Source organism: Lissotriton helveticus, chromosome 2_1 (assembly GCF_964261635.1).
Source record: "Lissotriton helveticus chromosome 2_1, aLisHel1.1, whole genome shotgun sequence".
NCBI classification, from domain to species: domain Eukaryota; kingdom Metazoa; phylum Chordata; class Amphibia; order Caudata; family Salamandridae; genus Lissotriton; species Lissotriton helveticus.
The window spans coordinates 1,646,391,552-1,646,407,043 of record NC_136059.1 but is presented as its reverse complement, the minus strand read 5'-3'; positions in this window follow the sequence as shown (position 1 = coordinate 1,646,407,043).

Genomic DNA, 15,492 nt, shown 5'->3' with positions numbered 1-15,492 from the left:
ATTTTTATATGCCGAATAAAGAATGGAATAATAATAATAATAATAGAATGGAATCCCAAGAGTATCAAATGTTTGGGCATTTTATACGCCAACACCATCAAGGAAACTATTTAAATTAACCTTGCGGATATACTCAAAAAACTTTCAGTCCTCATTGAGAGTTGGTCCCCTATTTTTTTATCCTGGTGGGGCAGATTGGCCACAATTAAAATGATGCTCCTTCCAATTATAAATTTGTATCTTTCAATGCTCCCAGTCTCTCTTCCGCTCACCTTTTTCAGCACCATCAATCGCTCCATGACCAAATTTCTGTGGAAAAACAGTAAAGCCAGGATTTCACTCTCTTATCTTCAACAACCCAAAGATAGGTGGAGTCAACTTTCCCAACCTTAGACGTTATCATTCTACATTTACCCTGAAACAAATCTGGACCTTTTTGGCCAGACCCCCTCACACTCTTACAACGGCCTGGAGTTCTTTAGAACAAGCTCAACTCACTCCCATTACTTTTCTTACAGCCACTTATCTATCTCAACCCCCAAAGTGTTTTTTCGGGGAACGGCGTTTACTACGCAACTTTTACAATGCTGTGCCTTTTCGACGCAACTTTTACAACGCAAGTCGTTACAACGACTTGCGCTGGGGGGCGCTCCAGGATAGGGAATAGATTAATTTACTATCCAACTCCTTCCCTACTATCCACGGGGACTGGAGTTGGAATAGTAAATTAAACTATTCACTATCCAGCGCCCCCCAGCGCAAGTCGTTGTAACGACTTGCGTTGTAAAAGTTGCGTCGTAAAGGCATGCGTTGTAAATGCATGCATAGTAACGACATACATCCGTTTTTTCACACCCATTTTCTCACATTCCAAAACGCTTGCATCTTCTCTGTTTCAAACTCATCCCTCCCCTGAGGATCAACTTTCTCAAACTCCCATTTGGTATAATAAGTCCTTGAAGATTAAAAATAGAGCATTATTTTGGAAGGAATGGATTGATGAAGGTATTATTACTTTAAATCATGTGTTGAAGGACAGGTCCCCTAGGGACTACTCTGACATGTGTGCATCTTTTGGCATCTCTATCACACATGCTCCTCAGTATCCCCTACTAAGGGCTTCACTGACTCATTTCCTTTCCCAAAATAGCCCCCCTATTACACATGAACAGGTCTCCTCTCCCCCACCTGACTTTTCTACCTCTTCTAAAGCAGCTGTTATATACAAACTGTTATCCTGTTCTATGGTTGTTAGAACAAAATTTAAATTAGAACTCTAATGGGACGAAGACTAGGCCCAAGACTTTTCCTTTCAAACTTGGGATTCTATCTGGTCAGAAATACACAAGTCTTCTCGCTCTGCTAGCACTACACAAACTTTATATTTTTTCTATAACAGACTTTTTTTCACGCCTTCTGATATGCACACATTTAATTTGTAATATTCCAAGAGATGTTGGTCTTGCACTTGTGAGAACAGTGATTTTCTTCATATGTTTTTCCACTGCCCTTTAGTTAAATCCTTTTGGTCTCGTATTTGGTTAAAACGTAATAACATTTTATCTACAAATTTTTCTTTTGAAATCTTTCATGTATTTTTGGGCAGCTCCTCACCTCTTTGGGATGTACAAGGTAATGTTGGCAAATGCATAGACTTGTACTTAGCTATTTCTTTTCAGATTATCACCACCAACTGGAAAGACACTTCAAAAAAGTCATACCAAGCAAGGTGGAACTTAATATGTCATCATCACAGGCTTGATCATGCCTTTGCCACTTCTGTACCCCTTTCAATCAAAAAAGAGTTGTTGTGGTCACCATTAACCTCTTTTCTCTCTAGAATTGCTTCCTGAATGCATTTGTTTTTATAGTACCATTCTTGCATGTTCCAATACTGTTTACATTTTGACTTTTCTCCCCCTCTCTCTCTTACCCCCTTCTTTTCTTCTCCTTCCCCCCTTTATCTTTTTTTATTACTCAAAATGTAAAAATGCATTTTTCTTCTAAGTATAAGTTTTCCCTTTTGAGGATTTTTTATGTAATTTTGTCATTTGTACTATCTTTGCTATGACTTCTTTTTTGCTATATGACCTGTAATTATGTTTTACTTTGTTTAATATCTTAATAAAGCATTCTAAACTAAAAAAAATGTGATGCCGAAATATCTTTTATCTTCATTTAGGTGAACTATTTGGCTAATTGTGCATTGAGTTATGCAATGAGCTGTAGTAGATACATATTTCGACCTGATTCACAAAGGCAACTTACACTTTTGAGTAATTTCCAATTTTGAGTACGTTTTTTTGGTTTAGTTTAGTAAGTTAGTACTATACAAACAACAGCAAAAAAACAGTAGTAATTCCAGCAGCACACATGGCTAGCCACTGGTACTGCAACACAGTTCCTTAGGAGAGAATGAAGGTAGGGACTTTAAATAAAACCTCTTAGGTAATAATGTTACATTAAATGGAAATATTTAAATTGCTAAAATGTAAAAAAACATATAATTGAATGTTAAAAAGTATAAAATTGCACATATTTATTATGTAATTACTTAACCTTTTATTACACAATTTTGCAGTTAAATGGATACAATGTGAACTACGACCAGATAGAACCCGTATGCTTGGCCGTTAAGTTGCTCCTCTTACCTCCCACTTTGCACTCTGCTTCCAGGCGCGAACTCAGCCAGCCAGCTGTTTAAAGGGACATCAGACAGTGCTGAGACAGGGTGAGGGCATTGCTCAGCTACAATCTCCGGACCTGGGCACCAGATATTGGTGGTGTTAACCCGTAAGCGCACCACCTGCCCAACCATTGTCACAGTGAAGCAGCCAGTACCAGTCAGTGAGGCCAATGGCAGCCAGCGGCATTGACACAGGGAGCGGGCAGGATTTAGACCATAGTTCCTGACTCAAACTTGGAGGCATATACCAGTGACTACACCACCCACATGACTTTGAACTTGCAGTGGCCCCCTGGACCCCACCGCCACACCAGAGACGTTCCTCTCTCATCTATCTTCCACCCCTGCATCCAGCTCTCTTGAGGATGTGATCGATGAAGTAAAATTGGTGTGAAAAGCTACTTCCTTGGCGAAGTACCATTCAGATACTTTTCCGAAGGGAAAGCAATGGAGGTATTGAAAGACAAACTTTGGTTATCATTTTGCAGTGCTGCCTAGCTGGTAAACAGACTGATCGTGAAAAACACGATACTAAGCACTAAGACCAGCAGTCTTGCCTCATGGAGAGCAAAGGAAGCAGAATGCTACATTTGAAATTCAGGGAACAGAGCACTGACCATGAGTAGAAGGCACAGTTAAAAGCTCTCTCCTGGGGTCTTTCTAAATAAAGAGACAGCAAGCAGATGGCAAAAACGCAGCTGCTGAGATCGTAATCTAGCTGCTCGCTTCGAGATGTTAATATGGACACTGACTCGCAGAAAGGGAAAAAGTGTGGGATCCAGGTAAGGCAGGCTCTAAAAAAACAGAGAACCACCCCCTCCAACCAAAGCGGGGACTCAGAAGATTGCTCTAATCAGATCAGATTTGTCTAGAGAGCAAGAAAGTGTGGCCATCCCTTCAATATCAGAGGTTGATTCTCCATTGGAGGAGCTAGCTTTCGCTACTATGCATGCAGAACTGGCCACCCCACTGAATGACACTCAGGCCACTGAAAAAGATAGCGACCGGGCCACACTAACAGATTTGCCAGAAAAGAGAATTTGAGTCTGAGGGATTTGAGCAGATGAGCTGGCTAGTTCACTAGTCGATCAATTGACCCTATCAACTCAGAGGAAAGAAGACTTTAACAAGGAGGCAAGAGTGAAGGAATATCCCCTTTTTCTGAAGGCACTAAAATCTGGATCTGCAAGAGTGGGCTTAAATGAGTGGGCTTAAATGATAGTCCAGAGGCCAGTCTAACATCTAATCAGTCCAAGATTGACAGCGCTGGATCCGGAGCCTCACGGTTGGCATTGGTAAAAGAGCCTTTGCCTTTTTTTCAAGGCACTGTATGATGGAAAGTCTGTTGAGACTGATTTGAGATCCCTCCCTCAAGGGACTTACGAGTTTGGAAATAGCAATAGATAAGGATACCCAGAGAGAGGTAGCGGGGATCGAACAGGGATTAAATCAAGAGCAGATACAGGCACAGACAAAGCCACAAAAAAACAATCCAAGTCCTTACTGCATCTTTTGGAGCATATCCATAATGAAATTAGAAATCTGAAATGAACACAAATGGAGGAGAGTGCTTTGCAAAATCAGGATAGATAAAACCCTGTCACAGTTAGCCATCAGACTTTGGGAGGTCGAGCAGCAAATGTTACTTCTTTAGGGTAGAATGGTTGCTCAAAATGAAGAACAAGTGACTACTCAGAATGAAAATTGCCAATGGCCAAGTAAGATCGAAGACTTCTAACATATCCTTTGTAGGCGGGCAAGAAGGTGATGGAAATCAATTCTGATCTACAAGCTCGGCTCAGCAGGTCAAAAATGCAATCAAAACACATGTTCTATCTGGCTTAGACAAGGATTTGACGATTATGCGAACCCATCAAGTTCCAGCCCAGCAAACCCTGAATAAAAAATATCCACACACTATTCTAGTAAACATTGCCCTTATATAGGATTAAAGAACAGATTTTGGCTGTCACAATCAAACATAAGGTGTTTACCATTTCTGAGAGACGCCAACTTTGTGTCTATTCCGATAAGTCAGTAACAGCAGCTCGATGACAAAGAAAGTTTCAAGGCCTTCTGAGACAGTACAGGTCTGGTGGGGCTCAGGCCTCTTTGACTCAACAATGAACATGTTACGTTTTCTTTAAAGGACAGTTTCATATATTCTCAGTAGTCAGGAGGCACAGACCTTTTTGTGGATGATCCAGAAATCAGCCGAAGCAGTTAACCAGAAGGGGAGTACTATAAAACTTGAAATTTTGTTTCTCAATCATACAATGGAATTGAAATGGGTATTAGGCCTGTGATTGTGCAAGTACAGTCATTAATATAAGCTTTATGCTGTAAGTGTGGAGTGGGAGGGCCCCTTCTGCAACATTGCCGGAGGCTAGAAGTGACAGAGGAACAGGGTGCCATTTAGGACACAGAAGGTTTAAGGGGCAAGACAGCCAATTCCACCTTTGTTATGGTTCACAAGGGGAGATGGGTTGGTGGTGGAGCTAGTGGGTGAATGGACTGAATGGGGTGGGTACTAAGGAAAAAACAGCAACGTATCCGGTATGGGTTGCAGTATGAAGAGGCAGGATTGGGTTAATGCAACCATTCTGATATCTAGTGGAGTGGCTATGAACAATGTCTATAGCAATTTGGTAATAGGTACAAAAGGCTTTTGTAGAGGCTTTGATTGAAGACACAAGGGATGCGGATTGTTGCATGTAATGCTAACAGGACACTTAATAGGCAAAAACTGGGTATCCTCCTCAAAAGCACTTTTTTTTATACAGTAGACCCACTTAAGTACCAATAATCCCAAGTTAGAAGATTTTCATATGCATGTTTTGCATCTTTGGCTGAGCAATAAGGGGAGTTGAGATCTACTTGTCAAGGAATATAAATTGGAATAGTCTTGATATTAACGAGGGATGACAAAGGTAGATGGATCTGGGTTAAGGTCTTTGTCGAGACGTTATATTTTAATTGTATTAATTAATATGGTCCAATTAAAGATTACACAGTGGAACTGACTGAGATCTATTACCAATCATTCGAATCAGATAGCCCCATAATATTAGGGGTGGATTTTAATTATATCCAAACTGTAAAACTGGATTACTCAAATTGTTCTAAAAGACAGAGAAAGACAAAAACTGCAGTATTAACATCTGCTTTCAAACAAGATTTTCAAATGGCTGACCCATGACGTCTCGACCACCCGGATGTTAATCAATGTATCTGTTTTTTTAATCAGTTTCATACCGTGTCATGGATTTCTTTTTTGATGTCATCAATGGTAAACATAGAGTCAAGTACCATTATTGTCAATGTCTTTATGGACCTCTCTGTAGCCTTGTTAGAAGTTTGTCTAGGTCTTGATTGTAGCTCCAGATGTAAAAGGCGGTTTGATAGAGTACTGCTGGTGGACCAGGTCTGAGGAGAAGGAACCAGAGAGCTAATTACAGCTATTTTAAAAAAAGAAATCGGAATTCGGCTCCAGGCTTCATAGTTTGAGAGGCCTTTATAGCCACATTTAGGGGTGGAGGATTGCTTATAAAGACAAAATAAATTGCGATCACTCAATACAAATTTATAATCTCCAGCCACCCTGGAAAAGGACTTGTGAGCTGTAAATAGCCTGGGAAGAAATAGGAATGATCTAGAAGACGCCAGGAGTTTGACAAGGCCTCACAGAATCCTAGAGTTTTTTTTGTATATGAAGAAATATATAAAGCTGGAACCTTTCAACAGAAGGTTTATGTAGAAAGTCAACAGATTAGCAGGCTTTTGGCCTGATCCACTAGGTGTAAAACCCGCAGTAACAACATCCGCACTAATATCAATCCATCTACTAAGATCCAAACAAGCTGTAAAGAAGAGATGGTATAGATATTTTTTCAACTTTTTTATGATTTGTATCAAGGAGTGGACCAAGGCCCCGTACTGGAGCTGGAACAATATCTCAGCTCATTTGAACTTCCCAGATTGTCACAATCAGATCAGCATACTCTCATTTGGAAAATATTTCTGTCTGAGGTTAAGACAGCTTTAAAGGCCATTGCAACATGCCTGGGAACTCCCATTGGCCCAGGTTTGATCCGTTTCTCTCACAGGTACTAGGCCTAGCTACAAAAGTGGGGCATGACTTTTATAGGCACAAGTGGGGTAATGCATGGTGGTAGGTTTTTTCTAGATTACTATGGATTATGGAAGTTTCCATCACAGAAATTAAACAGAAAAGCATTGTTTCAAGCAAACTTTGAGGTTTGCAGAGCATTTGTGGGTAAGAAAACCTAGCGGGATCCATGCAAGGCACACTACGCTGGACTCCCCTGGTTGTCTAGTTTTCAAAAATGGTTTGGACGTTTGCATGGGTGGTGCCACAGCAATGCCCCAAATACAGCAGCTATCCCTATTCCTTATCTCTCAATGTGGCACTTTAGGGCCTTTTAACCAATGCCTCTTGGCCCACCCACAAAAGTAGCGTACCGTCCTTATCGGGATACATGTGAGGACTCAGGATGGTAGAAAACTTGTGGCTCCTAGAATATATCCCAGGAATTTCTGTTACAGAAAAGTGAGGAAAATGTGTATTTCCTATCAAAGTTTGATGTTTGCATGGGCTTCTGGGTAACATTACCTGGACTTCCCTGTTTGTCTGGTTTAAGAAAATGTTCAGGTTTGCTAGGTTACCCTAGGTTCTGGCTGAGATAGGATTCAAAATCCCAAGCTACATACATTGCAAAAAAAGGACCAGTTTTCAGTGGAAAAATGTGATGCATTCATGTTGTGTTTTGGTCCATTTCCTGTTGTGGGTACTAGACCTACCCACACAAGGAAGGTACCATTTGTATCGAGAGATTTGGGGAAATGCTAGGTGGAAGGAAATTTGTGGCTCCCCACAGATTCCAGTAGTGTACATATCAAAAATGTGAGGAAAATGTGTTTTTTAGTCAAAGTTTGAGGTTGGCAAGGGATGCTAGGTAAAGTAAAAACCTGGTGAGAGGCACGCGTCACCCCACCCAGGATACACCTAGGTGTCCAGTTTTAAAAAATGTATAGGTTTGCTAGGTTTCCATAGGTACCGGCTGAGCTAGGGTCCAAAACCTGTAGCTACCCACATTGGAAAAAAGGGTCAGTTAAGTGTGGAAAAATGTGATGAAGCCATGTTGAATTTTGGGCTATTTCCTGTTGCGGGCACTAGGCTTTCCCACACAAGTGAGGTACCATTTTTATCATGAGACTTTGTGGAATAATGGGTGGAAGAAAGTTTGTGGCTCGCCACAGATTCCTAAGGTTTCAATCACAGAAATGGGCGGAAAATGTGTGCTTCTAAGTCATAGTTTGAGGTATGCAAGATATTCTAGGCAAAAAAACCTGATTAGAGCCTCACAAGTCAGCCCACCCTGGATACCCCTAAGTGTCTTGTTTTCAGAAATGTACAGGTTTGCTATGTGTCCCTAGGTGCCAGCTGAGCTAGTGTCCAAAACCTACAGCTACCCACAATGGAAAAAAGAGTCAGTATTCTCTTTTATAAACAATAATTCATCATGTCTCTCAGTCCTTCTTTTAAAAATGTTCAGCCCAAAACAATCAGTCATAAAACAACTTCAAGAGGGTCCTTCACTCCAGCTGAATAACATAGCACTCCAGCTTTAAGAATTTATGGTAAACTCTCTTGGGATCATGGATTTAATGACCCAGTGGACTTACTGTTTTTTCATGTTGCTGGGGGGCTGCTGCCCCTTCTAGGATCACCACCAGGTTAACTAATGTAAATAAAATGCCCTCACAGGACTTCATGGGGCCCTCTATGCAAGAGCAGTGGATAACAAATAAGCAGGGTATTTTTGCACTCTCTTGTGCAGGAAGCCACAATGTCCCGGGGTATGGGATCCTGAGTCCTCTTGGAGGTTTAGGGAGGGGGGTTGTGTACCCCATATCCATTTAAAAAATACCAGCCCCTGAGATGGTGTCCCAGGGGCCTCTCTGAGGCTTGGGGGGGTAGCACTCCCCTTCCAATTATAAATATACCGGCCCGTGAGACCTCATGAAAGCTCAGGAAGGGTGGGTGCATGCCGCTCTCTCAAAAAATTTACAAATGCCCCCCCCCCCGACACTGGCCCACTCACCGGGGTTTACGTTGGAAAACGTGTTTAGGCACCCCCCTTTTTTCTCAACCTCCGCTTGATGGATCACCTTTAAACTTCCAGGAAGGAACTGAGGTACATTTGACTTTTTTGGGAAGTTTATGTGAAGGTTTGTCAAGTGGCGCCAAAGTTATAAGCAAAACAAAAAAATGCTTTTCCAATGGAAATGCAATCCTAACTATAACTACCTAATGCCGTACATATGGAGTGCCCATGTTGACTAGTTTGAGCTCTGAACATTTAATTCTGCATGATCCCACTCCACACATGAAGGCCCCTGCTTAGCCCGGGACGTTACGTGAACGAGTGGGAACAAGGTCTGATTTCAACAAAATAAAAAGGTAAAGTTTCATTTCAGTTACGTGTTTATATTAGATATAAAACGAGTCCTAAAAACAAAAAAACAATGAAGTTCATTGGTTTCATTTAACTCAGCTAACTATAACTTGCGCCCCCGCTATGCACTGTTTATGTCACAAATTATGCCACTCATGACATGTTAAATGATAGCGGATGGGAGAAAAAGCTTCCAAAGTCAAGCAGAAATTCCTATTTTTGGAATTTCAAGTACCACTGGACTCCTACAGGACTGACCTTCCAGATACACCTAAGTTTTTAATCCCAAAAGCCTCTTTAAACACTATTTTCTTGAAACCTGCTAGCGGATTTGTACCAAATCACAAAAGGGATGGTTGCTGAGTAACGTTTTAACTTTATGACAATTTTCTCTGAGAGCTTCCTATAGGAAAGAACATGAGAAATCAATGTTTTGCCCCTACCACCCTTTTTCTTGGCTCTTCCTTAACAGATTGACACAAAGTTTTCCTTAAATAAGCTGAGATGATTTCAATTTTTTGGGAAAGGTTTGTGAAGGTTTGTCAAACAGCACCAAAGTTATCAGCAAAACAAAAAACGCTCTTACTATGGGAACTCTGACCAAACTATAATTGTACAGTGGTAACCATGAACGTATAATATATATAACTTCAAGGTACATGGGTGTGGAGTTCTGCATAGTAAATCTCTAGTTGTCATGTTATGGCTCTGATATTTGTTTTTGTAGCATAATATGTAAATGCCCTTCTCAACACATGTAAGCTATTATTCCAAATAACAGTTGGCTGGCAATGGGGCATTTTTTGAATCAGAACTGCAAATGGGGTCAGTAAACACTGATCAGGCGGTGAAGGAATATCATTGAGGCGCCAAACAATCAGGAGGTAGCCATCTTGGTTGAATGACTATTTGATAGACTATTGATAAAGTTGTTATTGAGCAACTATTCTCCATGCACAAATGAGTTACTATAACTTGTTTAAAGGAGGAAAGTTTGTGCCTTTGCTTTTGTTATTGTGTGTATACAAGTGTGTGTATATGTAGAATGTACTTGGCATTCATATCTAGAGGATAGCATGTATAGGGAGGTTTCTTAGTTAAAGTAGAAGTGTATTCTGGAGTTTCTGAAGTTCAAGGTAGTACAGTAGTTTCCTCCGTTGATGGTATAGCATTGATCGCTGTTCTCCGAGCAGTTTAGTTAGACTCTGGTGGACACACCGCCAGTCTACGCTGCATTATTATATTACTGCCGTGCTGACAGTGTGTCGGCGGTACAGTCAGGGCGGCAGCATGCTGTGGCTCTAGGAAAGAGCCTGCAGCCAATAGCGGCCATACTGCAATGCCCCCAGGCGGTCGAGCACACTGTTTCCCTGCAGCACAGTCTGCAGGAGAAACAATGCATGGAACCTTGCCGATGGAATGAGGGCAAACACAGCTGACACTAATAAGCAATGTTCCCTCTAATTATTTTTGTTTCTGTGCAGAAGTGACCTGTTTGTGTGAACACATTTCTTGTTTGTGTGCACAACTGATTGATATTAGCAAAAATTATACTACTTTCTAGTGAGATTAGAAAGGACACCTCCCCAAACATCTAAAAGTTAAAGAGTTCCTTGAAAGCCTAGTTCCCTGCTAAATTGTCTAACATGCATTGGCAATGTGCTGCACCCTGCACTTACACAGGTATACCCTTCATCCTGCACTCACAATACACGCTAAAAACTTGCACTCAGGCACATACTCACCCTGCACTCACACAGCACAATGCTCACCATTGACTTACAAAGAATCACCGCTTACCCTTCACTCACACAGACATATTCAGGCACTTTGCTCACCCCAAATTCAGATGCACTCATAAACACACAGAAATTATGCATTCACAGGCGCTTATTCACTGTACACACACTCGGACGCACTACTTATTCTGCACTAACACAGACAGATGACTCACCCTAAATTCACACAGGCATACCACTCAGTCTACACCCTGCAAGCAATCCTTTCACCCTGATCTCCCAATGCACAACACTCACCCTGAAACTCACATTATTCACAACACCACTCATTGTATAAAGGTACTCCCCAACACTACACTCACAATACACACTATTCAACCTGCACTCAACCTGCACTCAAAATACACTTTGCTTGCCCTGCACAGACTGAACACTTCCTCATTCTCACACAGGTACACTGCTGACAAGACATTCACACAGTTCACCCTGCACTTATCCAGACAATAACTTTACTATGCACTTCTGATGACTCTCACCCCTTCCAGCATGCACTGTACACATCACTAACCCTGCATTCACTTTGAACTCACAAAGTTGCATCCCTCACCCTACACCCTCACAGGTATACTGCTCATATTGCCCTCAAACATGCAAAATGCTCATTTGTGCAAAGGAATAACTCTCACCCTACACCAATGCAGACATACCCATATCCCTCTACTAACAGAGGCACAGAACTCACCTTGCACCCAGTCAGAGACATCGGCGAGGACTAGACACAGAACAGCTCCTGCAAAGCCCAACCTGTAGGAGTAGGAGGAGAGTTGTCAAGGAGAATTCAATCTCACCCCCTTCTCCATCCTTATTAGACATGAATGGGTGATGAAGATTTGGAATTAAGAGACAAAATACAATTCTTTGTAAGAATTTAATGAAAGTATAGAGCATCTTTAATATTATAGGCAAGTAATTAGAATCAAACCTCGCAAACTGAGGGAAGATAACAAAAAATAGACACTCTGCAGGGAGGGTGGGACACCGGTAAAAGAAGGAATTGGGGCTGAGAGAGCTGTGCAGAGAAGAAAAGAGCCTGCCCAGGGTCTGGGCAGGCTCTTGGACTGCTTTTCGAGAAAGCAGTTTTTTTTTCAATGCAGCTGGTTTTCCTTAAAGGAAAACAGGATGCATGTAAAAAATAAAAATGAAACTTTTAAGTAATTTTTAAGGGCAGGCAGTGGTCCCTGGAACAACTGCCTGCCCTTAAAAAATATCCTGAGAGCCACTCACAAAGGGGAAAGTGTCCCCGGGGGACCCATTCCCGTTTGAGAGTGGTTTACCACCCTTCTGTGAAGGTTGGTAAACTGCGACTATTTTGCTATCGCAATTGCAGTAGCAAAACTGTCATACAAAGCTTCAGGAGTTGCTATTAGGAAGGGACGCCCTTGGAGAGCCGCTTCCTAATAGCGAGTCACTAAATCTATTTTGCAAGTCTCAAATTGATTTGCGACTTCAAAAATAGGATTAGTCCATGGGCCACACGTTTTTTTGGTGTCGTAAATAGGTCTAAAACAAATTTGCGCCCACAAAAAATGTTAGTACATCTGGCCCCATAGGCGTTGTTTTCAGATTCTGATGAATTCCCTGTTCTTTCAGCATATTGCTAGGGTTGTACCCCACCATTGGCAGGCTTCTTCACCATTTAGTGCACCGAAAACTGAAGATCATTTGGGGATTACCCTTGATCCAATCAGATTAGAAACTGCCTGATCTGATGAGAGAAAGAAAGAGATAGCATGAAATTGTAATGCCTCTGTGATTTCAATTTCAGCACTTCTCAAAAGAGTGCGCGAATGAATTCGGAGAGAGCAGGCCAGGCAGTAAGCCTCGGATCCTCTCTGTGGTGTTAGCACCTCACTACCCTGTTTACTGAAAGATATACAAAGGTAAAATGTATGCCAATTAACTGGACTGCCCGCTCGTGTAATCAACACTTGTGTTCCTTGTCTTTTTAAAAATGTATGTTTTTCGACATTGTACTGTAAAGAAATTGGTGCTTTGAATTACTAATGTGTGTTCTCAGAGTAGTGCTGCAAACATTGCTATCATTTGTTTGGGTATAAAGACATTTAGGACTCCTTCTTCTAGGACCTCCTTTCCAGCAACCCTCTGAATTTGAAAAGCTGAAGCTAGGCCATCCTTTTATCATTTTTTGACTTTTGATATAATTGGAATTCTACCCCCTTGCATCATGACTTGTGCAGAGTGGACCTACCACACATTCCTTCAGCACCGTCACTTTAGTCCAGTGCAGAATCCTATGCCTGGACCAATGTCACTCTGCAACCTAGGGGCCCTAAAATATAATGCATTGCAGTCTTCATCAAGCATGGTATCTTTTATGAAGTGGGAGAAGCAAAGAAATTAGTGGGAAGAAGGAATGGATGGAATGCAGATTCAAAGCACATCAGATTGTATGCCAATGTTTGGGAGAAATTTTGTACCAGATAGAGAATCATACATGTATCTGTGAAATACACTTTCATCCAAGGGTTTGTTGGCGCTATATTACTGATGCTTATTATCTAACTCAGTGGTACACATACTCTGGTCATTTTATTTTCTTTAGGGGTCTTATTTTTAGCTACAGGTTGGATTTACTTCTACTCCCATTCAGCAATAATGGTCTTGCTAACTGTCTTTTGACTATTTGTTTTATGTGATTTGTTTCAGGAAGTGTTTGTAGTAACCACTGCTACACTCCTGCCAGTTCCAGACAGGAACTGTAATTAAGGAAGTAATTTGGAGAAATCACATACGTTTGTAAAAGAACAGGAGAGCAGCTTTCAATTGTGCCCACAGAGAAGAATGTAATATCTCAAGTAGGGTAATGTCCCTGGTAGAGGTGGGGAACAGCATGTCTGAGATGCAGATTATTTTATGACTGCAATTTTCAACCGAGCTCATTATTTTTCCAGCTCGGCATTTCTCTACCTCCCCAATTAAAGTAAGTTGAGCATCACTCTATTTTCTTAAAACAGCTTGGCTTTTCGCAGTAGCAATATCTTTCAAATACAAGCATGTGAATAAAACAGCTTGTGCTTTTATTTAAAAAAATGTAGTACCCGCACAAACATGTTCCTTATTTTCACGCTTACAAAGTGTGTAAATCTTGTGTATGCCTTCGCAGTTTCAAAAACAGTTCATTACTTTGTTTTCTTCTGAGAATGGCGATAGTAGGTCGGGAGACTCCCGCCTTGAACAATCCTGATACATACATAAATGGAAAAGAGTGCTTTCTTTTGGTGGGATGGGAAATTCACCTGAAGGTAGCAGACATTTTGTTAATGTCTTTTGCTCAACTAAACGAGTAGAAAAGAGGCTATGTCCAGAGAGTGTGCGGAAAACCTCATAGGAGACCCTGCATCATTTATTTTAGCAAATAAAATAGTTTTGTAAATATTTAAATGATAGCCTACGTCGTAGACTTAGTATTGTCACGTTATGTACAAAACATATTATAAAGTTGTGTCTGCCACATTGAGGACAGGAACCAACCAACATTTCTCATTAAACTGTTTTCTTTCATTGTTGCTTGGGATTTATACATTTCAGTAGGAGAAGGTGATAGCTTGTCTTCCATGTAATGTATCTCCCACAGTCTGTTCTTCAAGGTGCCACCATGCCCTCTGCTGGGATTGTCCTGCCTTTTCCTGCCGGCTAGAGCAGGCAGGACAAAGCTCCTTGAGAAAATAGTGCTCGGAGGCTGTAATTAAAGCCTACCAAGCAACAACACATGTAACAGAGGATGTCCTCATGGGAGGTTACAAAATGGGAAAAGGTGGTACTAAGGAGGGGCTACTAAACCTATTGGCTAATGAAAAACCACAGGTTACAATGGACAATGACACAAGCCAATGAAAAAACTGGGTGCAGAGTGGGTGGAGCTTCACGTCCATACCTCGATACAGCATGCCTTGCAGAGCAGCGCATGCGCTGCCCAGACTTGACCTAAAAAATGACAAACACCAGCAACAACCAACCATGAAAGTAGAAGATTACCATGGCAGTACCCACTAACATTGGCCTTAGAAACAAGAGAAATACACTATTATTATCCTAGAACCTATATTTGAAGTAAATCAAATGTCAGTCTTCGTTATAAAAGTGAAGTTGTGACTTTAGTAGGTATCAAACACGAGCATGCACTGTCATATAAACAGAAATACCGCAAAATGGCAGAACATTTTGGTCCTGGAACAAAATAGCTTTTCAAAGCTTTTGTTTTAACATTCGCTGTCACTGATCCAGCCAAAAACAATACCAAAAAATTACACTAACACATCAGATGATTTGCAATGTTTGTTCTATTTGGTTTCGCTTCTTTTGTTATCATCTTCAGCTACATGGCACATTGAAAGAGAAAAAAGGAACAGCAAGCAATAAACAAATCTACAAAAATTATGTTCTAATTTACCACAGTTCGAGTTTTATGTACCACCCATGACGCTTAAAATCCTCATTCTGTTCTGTTCTCCCCGTCCTGCAGAGCAAAGACCTAAATAACAGTAGTACATACACTACAGTCGTTTCC